This window comes from Poecilia latipinna, unplaced genomic scaffold (assembly GCF_001443285.1).
Source record: "Poecilia latipinna isolate Pla-1442-1.1 unplaced genomic scaffold, P_latipinna-1.0 Scaffold750, whole genome shotgun sequence".
Taxonomy (NCBI): Eukaryota; Metazoa; Chordata; class Actinopteri; order Cyprinodontiformes; family Poeciliidae; genus Poecilia; species Poecilia latipinna.
Window position 1 is genome coordinate 105,933 of NW_015113366.1, and position 13,716 is coordinate 119,648.

Below are 13,716 nucleotides of genomic sequence, written 5' to 3' on the forward strand. Positions count from 1 at the left end.
TTCAGACGGCTTCCCGCGCCCCCCCCCCTGCAATGACACGGGGCCCCCCCTCGAGGGCGCGCCCCACAGTTTGGGAACCTCTGGCTTAAACAAAGTGGCTGAATAAATTGCTGTTGGAGAATGTTTGTTTGTAGGAAAGTGAAAAAACTAAATAGACTTCATGAAAGGAAGATAATCTAATTGCTACGATGTAGATTATAGATATTTTGAAGTTGTCTGAACTAAATCTACTGACTTGACAGCATCTCACAACAATCTGAAAGTAGAAAAAAGGCAAGGAGTTGCACTCTCCAAGAGAAATTACAGTTATAAATATTAGCTTTAAAGTTGCATATTAAATGCAAACTCTTTGAGGTAGAGTTCACAGGAACAACACTAGATTCATTAGGATCATATTTTGTTAATGTTAAAGGTTAATTTTCGTCATGCAAAAAGTTACCACTGGAGTACCACAGGGGTCAGGGCTTGGACATGCTGACCTTCGCTTTGTGAAAGTACTTTGTAAAATTTTAGATGGCTTCGGATCCAGTTTATTGTTATACTGATGCTAAGAAAATGTATAAATCTGCTCTAAAGTGAGGCTGTAAAGATCTACAGTAGCTCTTAAGTGATAAATGCAAGTTTTTCCTCACTCAGGAAGGCTAAAAAAGCAGAAAACTGGAAACTGCTTCAGCTTATCCAAAACGCTGTTCTAGTGGAAATAAGACACATTTTCTCCTGCTGTATCTTTTCCTGGATGACTCCCTGTAGAAGCCGGGGTGCAGATTTCAAATGTTCTTCTTAATTAGAGCCCTGAATATTAACGCTTCGTCTCACATTAGAGATCTGATCTTTTCATGCTCTCTACGGATCCGCCTCCTCTCAGACTGCAGCTCCAGTGCTTGTTTCTAGAGTTTCTATGGAACCAGACTCCAGTTTTTGTCTATGAGGCAGTCACCCTCTGTATTTTTAAGACTAGGTTTAAGTCCTTCCTGGCTGATGAACCTGATAGTGTTGTAGGTTATCTGACCAATCTCTATAGTTATACTTGTATGAGGTTGTGCTGCTGCAGGACATACTGACCATTTGTCCAGACTCTGCTATTATCAAAGTGTACTGCTCTCAGGCTTCTAGCGGACACTTTGACATCTTTCTTAGGGTATGTATGCTTTCCAGTCCTGGCATCTTGTTTGTACTTTTAGAGTTTTCTCCACCTCCAACTGTAGCAAACACCATCATGTTTTCACCGTCATCGTTTTCCTCCAGGTCTGCAAATGCTCATGATTTTCTAATGCTTTATTTAATTTAAAAACAACATCTGAATGCTTCAGTATTTTTAAAAAAGTTAAATTAAGCTGGTTAGTTAGTCTTAGTACCTTACAGTCAAGTCTAGCAGCCATTCTTACAATGTAAACCCGTTTTTGTCTTCATTCGTCTCCACTGCCCTTTCTGACAAATTTAAACAGTCGGTGAATAAATATTTCTCCCACTGGTAAAGCTGCTAAATGAACACTGTGGAGAATGCTTCATATACATTTCGTTTTTCTCTCTTGAGAATAAAGAAAGCAGCTCAGATTAATTTGCCACATTTCACACAGATGGGTGGAAGACGCACATTTCCTCAAATGTAATTCGTCTTTCATTAAAGAGAGAAATGCTGTTTAAACATCTTGCCAGAGGACGGCACAATCAATCAGACTAACATTTGTTTTATGCCAACATTAATTTAAATGTTGCTTAACTTAACAGGGGAAGGACAGCTCTGATGAAGAAGCACAGATGAGAAACATCAGTTATGTAACACAGCCAACGCATTAGTTTTCTGTTTTTGATCATTTTGTATTTTGTACCTTTAGACATTTAAATATATTTAAAATATAAACTTAATGTTTATCTATGCATTTTTTTGATGAAGACGTTAAGTGTTTTGGATTTTCTTCCAATACCTCAGAGCTCTGAAAGCTTACGATTCTGAAGAACTGAAACTTTGTTCTGATTCAGCGTGAACATTTCCCAGCAATTTTCAAACTTTACCTGAGAAATTTGCACTTGAATGAAGATTTTATTCCCGTTCTCACAGCAGCTGAAGTGTTACTGCAGCCTCACATATCAAAAAATCAGGACTTCTTTTTTTAGATTCATGAAAAAATTGTCATGAAAGTAAAAGGAAAAATTGAATTTTAAAACAATTTTAGTTCAGAACGGTGAAAAATTCAGATCTCTTTAATGGCAATCCTAAATGATGTTAGACTTCTGTCAAAACACAATTATTTCTAAACTGTTTAAAATAATCTTTGTTCTTAATTTACTCTGCATTTATGAATTTATAAAAGCCAGATTCAACAAAAAAAGCAAATAATAATTCATATTCTGTAACAGTTTTCTATTTTTTAATCAGGTAAACTGATTCAAATCGTAATTAAAACTTGGTTTTAGAACGATAGCACTGAAAATGATTAACATTTTACTCCATTTGCAGCTGATAGAGAAGTTCAGTGGTTACATATTCCTGAATCTTTCAGTATGTTTTATGTAAATAACTGTAGTGCAAATGTTGATGTATAGCAGCCTCTTCTAATATGAGCATTTGTGTTAAAGAAGTGTAAAAAAGATATTTAATTTTATTTTGAAATGGAAAATGTGAGAACTTAGTTTTGATGTAATTCAGGACATGGAGGAAAAAATATTTTTGAACTGAAGGACTTAGGATTATTTTGCTACAATAAAGTGAGAAAAATCACAAAGGAGATGAAACACTTTTATTTTGGAGAGTAGCAGGAAAGAGCATCATCTTGAATCTCCAGAACAACAATTTCATTTTAAGATTTTGGATTCATAATGAAGGGAGATGCATATCTATCTAAAGAACAGAATATATAGTAATCAATGCAATTTTAACCCAGTTAACTATAAATTAATTTTTTATTGTTTTACAAAGTGGGGTGAATGTGAAATGACTCTTTAATATGTTTTACTAAACCGATTCATAACTCCTTGTAGGTGGTTTGTTCAGATTTATTTTTGTTTCTTTAGAAATCAACAAGCAAAGAAGAAGAAAAATGTTTGGAGTCTCTTGAAAACTATTTGCAGTTTCTGTTCGGGGAATTTGTTGCACACAAGAACCTTAACTCAGCGATTCGGCCACCATGGCTGCTGTAGACACCTCCAGCTAACCTTTCATAAAAGGGAAAGGAAAAGACATGAAATAATGGGCACATGGCACTGCAAAGAGCAAGTGATAATGGGCTTTTTAGCGGGTGAGAAATTACGTCCGGAGGTTTTGCTTCTGGCCTTGGCACATTTGAACCATCTACTGATCATTCTGACCTCCAACATCACTGGAAAATCATCAAACACCCTATACGCTTCCACGGCCTGGATGAGTTGAAAACCTGACTTCTGATTTGTGATAAATAACTGCTAGTTATTTCTGATGAAAGCAGAGCAAACAATAGAACTACTCTGGTCTTGTGTTTTATTGTTTAAAACCTTTGAAGGTTAGTGATTGTGTTGCAAAACTCACAACAGCCTCTCTGACAGATTCTCTTCTCCTGTTGCGCCTTGCAGCAGTTCTGCTGTTACAACCACACAGTTTCTTGGATTTTTATTGACCAAAAGTAATACATGAGTGTAAAGTTGAAAGAAAATGGCATATCATTTAAAATATTTTGTGCACAAGATTCATAATAACTTTGACATTCTTTTTCATTCAGTACCGCTTCTACCGGAAAAACAGCTGCACAGATAGAAAGTAAAAATAAAATCCCATTAGGTCTGGACTGTGCATGGTCCATTCTAACAAACATAATTTGATCTAAAGCAGCCGTGTCTCAGAACATTTCTGCTTATAGACAATGGATTGAACTGTGCTACATGAGATCTTCAAGTTTACATCACTGGTTTTAGCTTCTTCACCACTTTGGCCCTGATCTGTCCGTTTTGTTCTCTCATGTTTTCTAACCTTTAAAGTCTTCACAAAACAGGTGGATGTGCCAGGGGCGCCTTATAGGGGGGAAAAGTTATGACGATTCTAAGGGCCTCTGAGCGACAGGGGGCCCTCCACAATTTATTTATTTATTTTTTGTTCATAGAAATAAAAAAATAATAAAAATGGGGCCCCTGTCAATTACAAAATTAATCATATTGTGTTTTCGAAGATTGTTTTTAGCAATAAAAAATGTATATTCCCACTCCCAGATCAAAAAACACGCACATCCATATTTGCCCTGAACCCCCCTGATCTGCATGAAATGGTTCGTTCCTGCTTCGAGCGCTTGACGGTGTTCAGCAGCAGTCAGTAGAAGACCAGAACGACTGTGGCAATTACTAAGCTGCTAAGAAAAATGATAAAGTCAGATTTTCAAAAAAAATAGAAAATTAGAGAGGGAGAGAGAAAAAGGTAAGAATGTCTATTTATAGTCCAGTTTTTCTCCGAGAGGAGGGTAGACTGTGTGAGATTATCAACCATTTAGCATAGTTAGCTTAGCTACAGGCTAATCATTTACCTCCTCTTAACTATCATTTAATGAACTGAGGAAAAACATTACCAAGATTTTCATATATTTAACTTGTTCTTGTACCTTTTACCACTTAACAGATGAGTCAGTCAGCAGCAGCTCTAACCCACGTCCCTCCTGACCCGTCTTCTCCTCTCCTAAGTGAAATTAAAGCTGCGGTATGTAACTTTTATAAAATTATTTCCACATATTTGTTAAACTGTCACTATGTTGTGACAGTTTGGTATGAGAGATGATCTGTGAAAATTTTATTACCTCTGCTTTCTCCCAGTGCTAGAAACAACCAGTCAGTGGCAGGAGAGTTTTAGTGCTGTCAATCACAATCTCATGTAGCTGCTCATCCTCCCTCCCCCTCGTTCTGTGCTATGCTGCAGCTAGCATAGCCTGTTGTGATGATTAATGTTATGCTAAATTGTGCGACTCATATTGTGACATCTTATTTCTGTATTGGAAGAAGAAAAACCCACTTCCACTCTGAGGTGACATTCTGCCCTTTGTGCATTCAGTGGTGGATTACAAAGAGGGAATACTGTATTTTTTATTTTTTTCAAATTGGGTACAAAACAATATGCACTGAAATGTTAAATTTTTACTTTAACTTTTTGTTGTTTTTTTTTTGTCTAGGTGCTGCTACTATAAGCATGTATATATTTTAACATGTGTGTCCAGATTCAGGAGCCCAAAAGTGAATTTTGTTTTTGTAACATTGATAGCTTAAAGTATATAAAAAAAATCTGGTGGTACAAAAGTAAAAAGCTTAAAGCTGTTGTGTTGTTTCACATTTGTATTTTGCAGTTATAATGTTTACAAAAATAGTAATTTAATTATCTTAAGTAAAATTGTATTTGTGTTTTCTAGGATTCTAGAGGTTTGAGGAAACTTTGTAATGTGACAGCTTCTGTTTTTCATCAGATTCATCATCTATTTTGGGGCGTTAAATGATTTAGGGCCATATTTCCCAGCTATGAGTGCGGAGTAATTTCAACCAAAGCTATTTCAGTCAAATTATCTACAGAAATGAAATTAATTAACTTTATCTTTTACTAACTGCTGCAGGTAAGATTTGGTATTTTAGCCAGTTAAGCATTAGGTCAGAGTCTGATAAAACTGTTAACGTGACACAGCTACCTGAAGATTCCCGCCACTCTTTTCTAATTAAAAGATGAAAGAACAAAGATTAAAGGTTCAGAACAAAATCAGAATGCCGATGCTGGAATGGAAACCAATTTTTACAGCGTTTTGTTTGGTGCTACTTTATTACCAAGTCTGAAAAATGTTGTCAAAAAATTTTTAGTGATTAAAAAAATATTTCTTATGGTGTCTTGCTGGATCTTAATTCACTCCTGCTGAACAAAGGAAAGTAATATACATTGACACAATCCAGTGTATTTTTTAAGACGTAAATAGGAGTGGATTTACAGTTGTAAGGATTTATGTTTATTAGAAAAAACTAAACTGAACCTGAGGAAGTTAGCCATATTGGTCCTGTAACAATGGATAGGTGAATATTATTTCTGGAGAGAGAGCAAGCTGGCAGAAAGTGATGGACAGGTGAAGGAATGATAAGACTTGGACATGAAATTGTTTTGTTGATGAACAGCAATCTGTCTTTTTAACTCAAACAAAAGATGTCAGAATTTAGTTTCTTCTGCATGCAGAGGCTTCTGATGTGGTCTTAGATGTTTCATTAAAACCCCCAGCATGTAAAAATGAATAAATAAATAAAAAATGTCCGAACTTCTCACGGATTTACAGCTTATGAGACTGTTTCTAATCTGGGCTGAGGAACAGAGTGTGCAGGAAGCATATTAGCATTCAGTGAGGCGCGCAGTGCAGTCTCATCAGCTTGTCAAACTAAATTACAGGTGCAGAATACACAGTGAATCATTCATCACCTCACACTGTCCTCCCAAGTCTCCAACTGCTTCCTCTTTGTTTAGCCACGATGCTCCATTGAAGATTCATCCAATCAATGTAATTGCTGGTGATTGTGCGACTCAATCCAGTGCCTCCTTACAATCACAGCTACGATCAATGCCCACGGCTCCCTTCCTTCTGCTGTCACCATGAAGGATTATTCATGCATGCTACAAGGAGAGAAAGTATTTTATGTGAAGATTTATCCGATTATTGCTAAAGTACCCAAAGGCAGCAGTTTATGTCTATACTACCTCAGGCTTTTGTCATGTTTTATGGAGGGGTCCCATTATTTAAGAAGGAGGACTGCAGATTAAGATGCTGATATATGTGCAAGTGACAGAAAAGTGACATTTATTTATTGCCTTTATGGTAATTACCATGAAACTTTAGAGGGGAAAGTATTTTGTGAGTTCCCTGTACGTTTTGTCTTAAGGCGGATGTAAACAAAACACAGGTAGCCTGTGCTTGCCGGATCTGCTGACATCCTAAAAGTAACCAGTACATGATCTGATTGGACCTCATGGTTCCTGTGAGGACACCATGAAAAATAACAAAGTAGCTAATTGTTTAATTAAAGAAGCGAAGACTCCTTGATAATGTTTTATTTCTTTTAAAACAATCGTTATACGCCGTTTCACCATGATTGCTCTCTCTAAACAATTGTGATGTGTCTTCTGCTAATTTAAATTTAAGAAATATAATCTCGTAAAATTAACTATGTCGAAGCAGTTATACTTTTAAAGTATGGAGAAATTGGAGTTTTCTGAAATCTGGATGAGCACAAAATAGACCAGAAATTCTCTGATTGATGCTTTTCTAAATATTTAATTTGTGCCTCAAATGTCAGCTTTTTAATTACTTTCCTCATCCGTGTTTTTAATTTTATATTTTGTGACTCTGTGGTCTATCTTGAACTGTAAACTGACAGGAAATAGTGTAGAAACAGAGGAGGAAGACGTGCATGAAGTGGCCTTGACCGGGAACTGAACCCAGAAGAGCAATGAGGACTAAAGTTTCTTCAGATGCTGTGCATGTTCCACCAACTGAACCATGCAGGGCCCCATTAACAGGATACCACTTTTCAGCATCACAGTGGAATCCTGAGATTCTGGAGACAAAGATGACTGCTGGAGGGACTATTAGTGTGTCGCCTTCATTGAGACAAATTATAGAAATGACTTTTAGAGTGTCAACCTCGCTGTTTCTAATTTGAAGTTTCAGTGGAGGAAAAAAAGTAAAAACTTTGCATCTGTTCCATAAATCCTGTGTGATTTATTAGAATTAGCTAAATGATCTCATTAAATGCTTTAATAAAGATGGACCCTGATGGCCCAGACAGCGACATGGGACTTTGTCTGGATTCTCCTCCAGCATGCTGACAGCGTCTTAATCTCCTCTTTACATATCAGCCTCTTCTTAAAAACTGCAGCTTGGCTCTCATCAAGCTCGACCAGTTGATGCTAATGAGCTCAGAACAACACGCGGCCTGATGGTACCGACACAGGAACTGTCTTACGTCATGCGGTGATAAATATATTGGAATTATAGTTTGTTTTACTTTTAAATCAGGGGTGTCCAAACTTTTTGTCACATGGGACAAAATTACAGACTCAAAAGTAGTCACAGGCCAAAAAGCCCACCCTCATTTTTTTTAATTTCTCAGGAATCTTGTGATTAATTAAGTTTTTTGTAGAAAATTTCTGTTAATCTAAAAGTTATGTTTATTTGGCAATTTTTTATTTTTTTTTCTCCTACATTGGCCCTACGCCAAAGCAAATTTTGCATGATTGCTTTGGACACGTAGTTTTAATTTTTCTTTGGGCTCAATTAAATAAATTGATTTTCAGTAATAAGAACATGATTTGTGTCACTTTGTTTCAAAACGTTTGCTATGTTCAACCAAGTTTAAGAAAAAATAAAAGCTGATTTGGGTGAAGCAAAGTTGGTTTTCCAGTAAAAGTCTCTTGGTTTTACTTTTTGTTAAAACTTGGTTTTAAAATTACAAACACTTTTTGTTGTATTTTACATTCTCCATAAGAAAATTATGTTGGTAACAGGTTTTACCCTGATTACAAATTAAAAAGTCTCTATCTGCGTGGGGACCAAACAAAATCATTCCAGGGGCCACGAATGGCCCCTGAGCCGCACTTTGGACACCTGTGCTTTAAATGAAAGAATCTTTTTCAGGAGCTCATCTTTTGGACAGAGTTCCAGCAGTAAACAAATCTATTAATCTGAGAGGATTTAAATAATCACTGTGTTTTTTGGGGAGCTCACAAAAATGTCACAATGTGATCCAGCAGGCTGCGGCTCGGGCCTCTTTCCTGCTCTTGCTCCGTTTCAACGCTGCTCTTAGTTGATGAAACTCAACATGTGCTTTATAAGTGCAATTTGTCTGTGTATTTCCAGTTGGGGCACTGTGTGTCGGCCCCGCGCCTCGGCCACGGTGCTGAGCAGTGGCGGTGTCCTAAGCTGTGCTGATAGATTGCTGGGCCGCAGGCTGCCGGGCCCAGGCGCTTGCATCAGCTCCCATCAGCTCCCATCGACGCAGCGCGACCCTTTAGCCGAGGGGGATGGCTTAGAGTGCAGCTATTAGAGCAGCGCCCAAGAGTTCCCAGGCTCATTATGCCCAAATGTTGCATGCACACAGGAAAGCCAAAACTGTGGCCTCTCTGGATGCAGGTCCATAAACATCTAGGCCAAAAAATAAAAATAACTGCTAAAAGCATGAGATTGGGCCTTGTCGATGCACCACATGGCAGCATGTACAGGAAATTGCTGTAGAGTGAAACAATTTACCAATTTTAAAATAGCAGCATCATTATGTGAAGAGCACATATGCAGCATTTAAGCGGCAGGCAGGATGGATGGCTTCTCAGAACTACAACAGGTGCACTGTTAGATTTGGTGCCTGTTAATTATATTTACTTGTCTGAGCGGAGCTTGTAATTTTTGTTTGCTTCCTCTGCTGGTGTTTGCGTGTCTTTTGCACTCATTAGGAGGAGAAATGGAGTTTCATCAGAGCTGGAAGCAGGATGCCATGTCTTTAAGTACTTTCACTGCTCACTGTAGGCCTTCCTTAATGGGTTTGTAATGACGGCGGCTTTTTGGAGTGGTGTCAAAGTGATTACTTCTCTTTTAATGTTTTAATTCTACCTGAACCGTCACGAACTATAGAGTTGGGTTGGTTTGGACAGATTTCCTTTTTCTTTTTCCCAGTGTTGACTGGAAACAACCAATCAGAGCCAGGAGGCGGGTCTTGGTGCTGTCAATCACTCTTCATGTGGTGTTTCTCATCCTGCAAGCATAACTGGGTTTAGACAATACATAGATGGATTGAATTCATAGTATAAAGTGATGCTGGCATTATCATACAGTTTTAATATAAATGTATTTTTGTTTAACTCGGTGTTCTGTAAACATGTTGACTAATTTCAAATGAATCCTCTTAAAGTCTGTTGGTCTTGACATTACATTTAATGATGTAATTACTGGAAAAAGGGTTATTCCACCAAAATCAGCTGTAGTCAGACAGGATGAAACTGATAACGTCTGTTTTTAAGTTCAAATATGTTGTCCACCAAGATTTATTACAGTGTTTTAACATTTTCACATGAGTAATGTATATAACACACTGGTGTGGGTGGAAAATATGAGTCATCTAAAACCGGAGGCCAATGAGGAAAAACAACAGACACAAAGAAAAGTTGCTTACCAACTGAAATGTTTGGAGATTATTCCCGGGCCGTTTTCCAAACTGTCAATCAGCTCATTGCAGACTTACAAAGCTGTAATGAGAAGCACTCTGCCCATGGCTGCCCCGTGAGTCCAGTTAGTGGTTTGATTTATTGAAATTTGCTGCTGGCCAATGCTGAGTCACCAGCTCAGTGGTGAAAGGACCACTGATACTTCACAGTTCCTGTCACCACTTTCATTCTATTTAGCATCAGTCAGGCATTTTTCTTTCTCTCTGCAAAGTGTGCAATCATTTAGTCAGCAAAGCCACAACTGACAAGCGATGTTTGAGACTGGTTGGATGTATGAGAATTAGACTTTATGCCTGTAAATCCACTTGTGTCTAACTGGGTACACACACACACACACACGAGCAAACCATTTGTTTATTAAGAAATGATAAACTTATTTCCATTTTTTAGTTCTTCTGCACATTGATAGTCATATCAGTGCAGCCTGCAGTTATGTGGTTTTCTGGATAGTGACCAAAAAAATGAGATGGCATGTACAAGCAACTGAATACGCATGGATGGATGTTTAGGAAGTTTTTTTTTTTTTTTTTTAGGATTCAAACATAGACCACTGAACATGAGAGTGTTTAGTTTTAATTATTTACTTGTGCAGCATTAATTCACAACAAATGTCTCAAGGAAATTTACAAAACAAACAGACCCAATTTCTAAACAAAAATACTCAGTGAACTCAGTCCATTTGACAGATTTAAATATCTTCAAGACTTTGAGGTTGGAAACCCTCCCTACCTTCATCATAATCTTCAGTTCTCTCCACGGGACATATTCATCAGATTTAAATCCTTAGATCCAAATAAGCTGCTGCTGGTCACAACCCCCAACTCAACATTCACACTCACATGTAAAATTGGCTGCAAATAGATGCGCAATTTCACAACCGTACATCTTTGAAAAGCAGACGTAGAGCCTCCTGCACAACCACTGAGAATGCAGCAAGTGGTTTCTGAGTGGCAAGTCAACAACAACACATGTTCCTTCTCCAGCAGCCACTGTAAACCAGCTGACCAAATGTGCTGGAGCTCAGCTTCGGTTGCTAGGTGACGGGCAACCGAAGCTGACTTTACGTTCCAGAGTGTTTTTGAAATGACTCATTTTACAGACCTCCCAAAACACAACAATTTATTGCCAAAAACTGGTTGGCAACAGTGATTGTGTTGTTTTTTTAGGAGTGTTTGAGACCCAAGTGGAAGTGCAAAAACGTGCAAAATATGAATTTTTCATCACATTTTGCTACAACTACATTTTAACACACAAAGAGAACAACTTAAAAAAGACAAGTCTCAGGATAACTTGTGCCTCACCACCCATGTAGCCCGTGTGTTAGCAAACCTGTGTGTTAGCAATGTTTGCTAATACACGTCTAATTCTCAAACATAAGCAGGGGTTTCCTACTCAACATCCAGGGGTCCAACGGGACAGGAATGAAAGAAATAAGATGTACAAGTGGCAGATTATACAATGATTTTTCACACCCCTTCTGAATGCCACTCTTAGCAATTGCCCCTATGAGCATATCTAATATATATTAATAGATGTGTTACATGTCAATCATTTCACAAAAGTTCACATTGAGACCATTTAATCCATTTTACAGTGTGGCTACTAAGAGAACATGAGCTTTGGGTGTAATTTTATGTACTTTTCCAAGTTTTAATAGCTGCACTGGTGAAACTGATGTCCTGTCATGCTGCTGCACAGAGCATAAAAGCATGATTATTTTCTTTGCTTATCTCTTCTTGTCTGTTATGATTCAATTTTCGCTGCGGCACAAGTCCTGGCAAAGACTTAGATGTGCGCAGGCCTTATCAGAGCTTTCCTTCAGTCCTTCCACGGCTTTGTAGAAAAATCTCTCCTGCCTCTCCCGCTCTGTCCGTCTTCCTTTAGCTTGCAACCCTGAAACTGATGATAATCACTGGAATTTTAACATGCGTCGCCTCCATCCAGACAAACACAAACAGTTCACCGTTGTACTCCAACACACTTGTCTTCCTCTTAATCGCATTTCGACGTGATACTCCATCTGTGAGCCTCCATTTGTCACAAACTCCCAGAGCTGATCCCTCGCAATTAGTCCTTGTTCCAGATTGAAAGATGAGCAGCCCATAATCAAGCAACTCGGAAACTAGAAACTCTTTGTGACTGATCACAACTTGTCAATAATGGTGATGTAATAAAACTTCCTAGAGCCAAAGTCTGTTAGGCAGCAGAGATTAGGAAAGATGAATCATCTACACTTGTTCCGAGTGAAACTGACTGAAGAATTTGGAGCCTCTCTTCTTTCATGTGAAGTGTTTCCATTTTGTACTTGAGAAAAGTTGCTCCACTTTCAAGTTTTAACACCTCCAATGAATCAGATCTAAAGAAAAACTGTTGGCAGGCCTCGTAAAAATGTGAATCATTAGGTTTGAACATCACTAAGCATGTGACTTAATAAACTTTTTCTCTTTCTTGTGTCTTTTTCTGTACAGCACAGTTCTTCGCAGGGTTGACCCTTTCAGGTCTTTTATGTGATAGACCAACACAGAGTTAAGCATCATTTCAAAGTGAAAGGAATTAATGCATAGTTTACAACATTTTTGAAAACTGTGTTTCTTAGCAGAGTCAATATTCTGTAGATTCTGCAAGTTTTTAAGGGTATGTTTCTAGCAATTTTAGACTATGCTACATCGTCTTTGTGAAACTAGTCAAAACCAGCTCTATTTCATGGAGAACAGATATTTTCAAGTCTTTCCACATGTTTTCAATTAGAAATGAGTCTGGACTTTGATTTTGACCTTCTAACACACTGATGTGCTTTGATCTAAACCATTTTAGCGAAGCTGTGGTGTGTATTTAGGATTGTTGTCCTTTATGAGGTTGACATCCACCCCAGTTTCAAGTTTCCTGCAACTTCTAATGCAAGGGTTTTAAAACCTACACCTCAAAGGCAATGTAATTGACAATAGTTGCCTTTGTCTGCTTCCTAACTGCTCTAATTGCATTTCTGTCTCTGACCTTTCCTTCATGTTGTTGAAATTTCGATCCCTGCCTCACAGATTTTGGTTTTGTTCTGCCTCATTATTCGTCTTTATTGTCAGCGTTTCTAGCATTAATAGTTCCCTTCACTGTGTGGTCCAGCGGGTGAAACAATCCCCAGGAAATGGAAACTTCTGTATGTTTTGTGTCCAGAATCTACTGAAACAATTAAAAATATGTCATTAAGGAAATAATCACTGTCCGTGTTTCCGTTGACCATGTAATTCTGCAAAGTGCAATTACTAAAATAAATTTGCTTAATGGAGACACAGCTATTTCAAAAACTGTGATTTTCTTTTTTTTTTTAGTTATTTTGCTCTATGTGTTTTGGTTGCATCAAAATTTGTGTACTTTGCAAAATTACAATGGAATTTTTTTTTCCTCAACACACAAGTTGTGATCAACAACTGGATGTTACTACTGGCAAAAAAAAAAAAAAAAAAAAAAAAAAAAAAAAAAAGGGAAAAAACCCCCTTTTTTTTTTTAAAAAAAAAAAAAAATTTTTTTTTTTTTTTTTT

General features: G+C 37.6%; 1 long non-coding RNA gene across 1 annotated transcript; it reads left to right on the forward strand.

Annotated features, from left to right (window-relative positions):
- Window positions 1-1,159: 1,159 nt before the first annotated feature.
- On the forward strand, window positions 1,160-11,104 carry LOC106955585 (uncharacterized). The gene is made up of 3 exons (XR_001426612.1): window positions 1,160-1,171; window positions 5,210-5,215; window positions 10,971-11,104. It is a non-coding gene; the product is annotated as an uncharacterized LOC106955585 (long non-coding RNA).
- The last annotated feature ends 2,612 nt before the right edge of the window (window positions 11,105-13,716 follow it).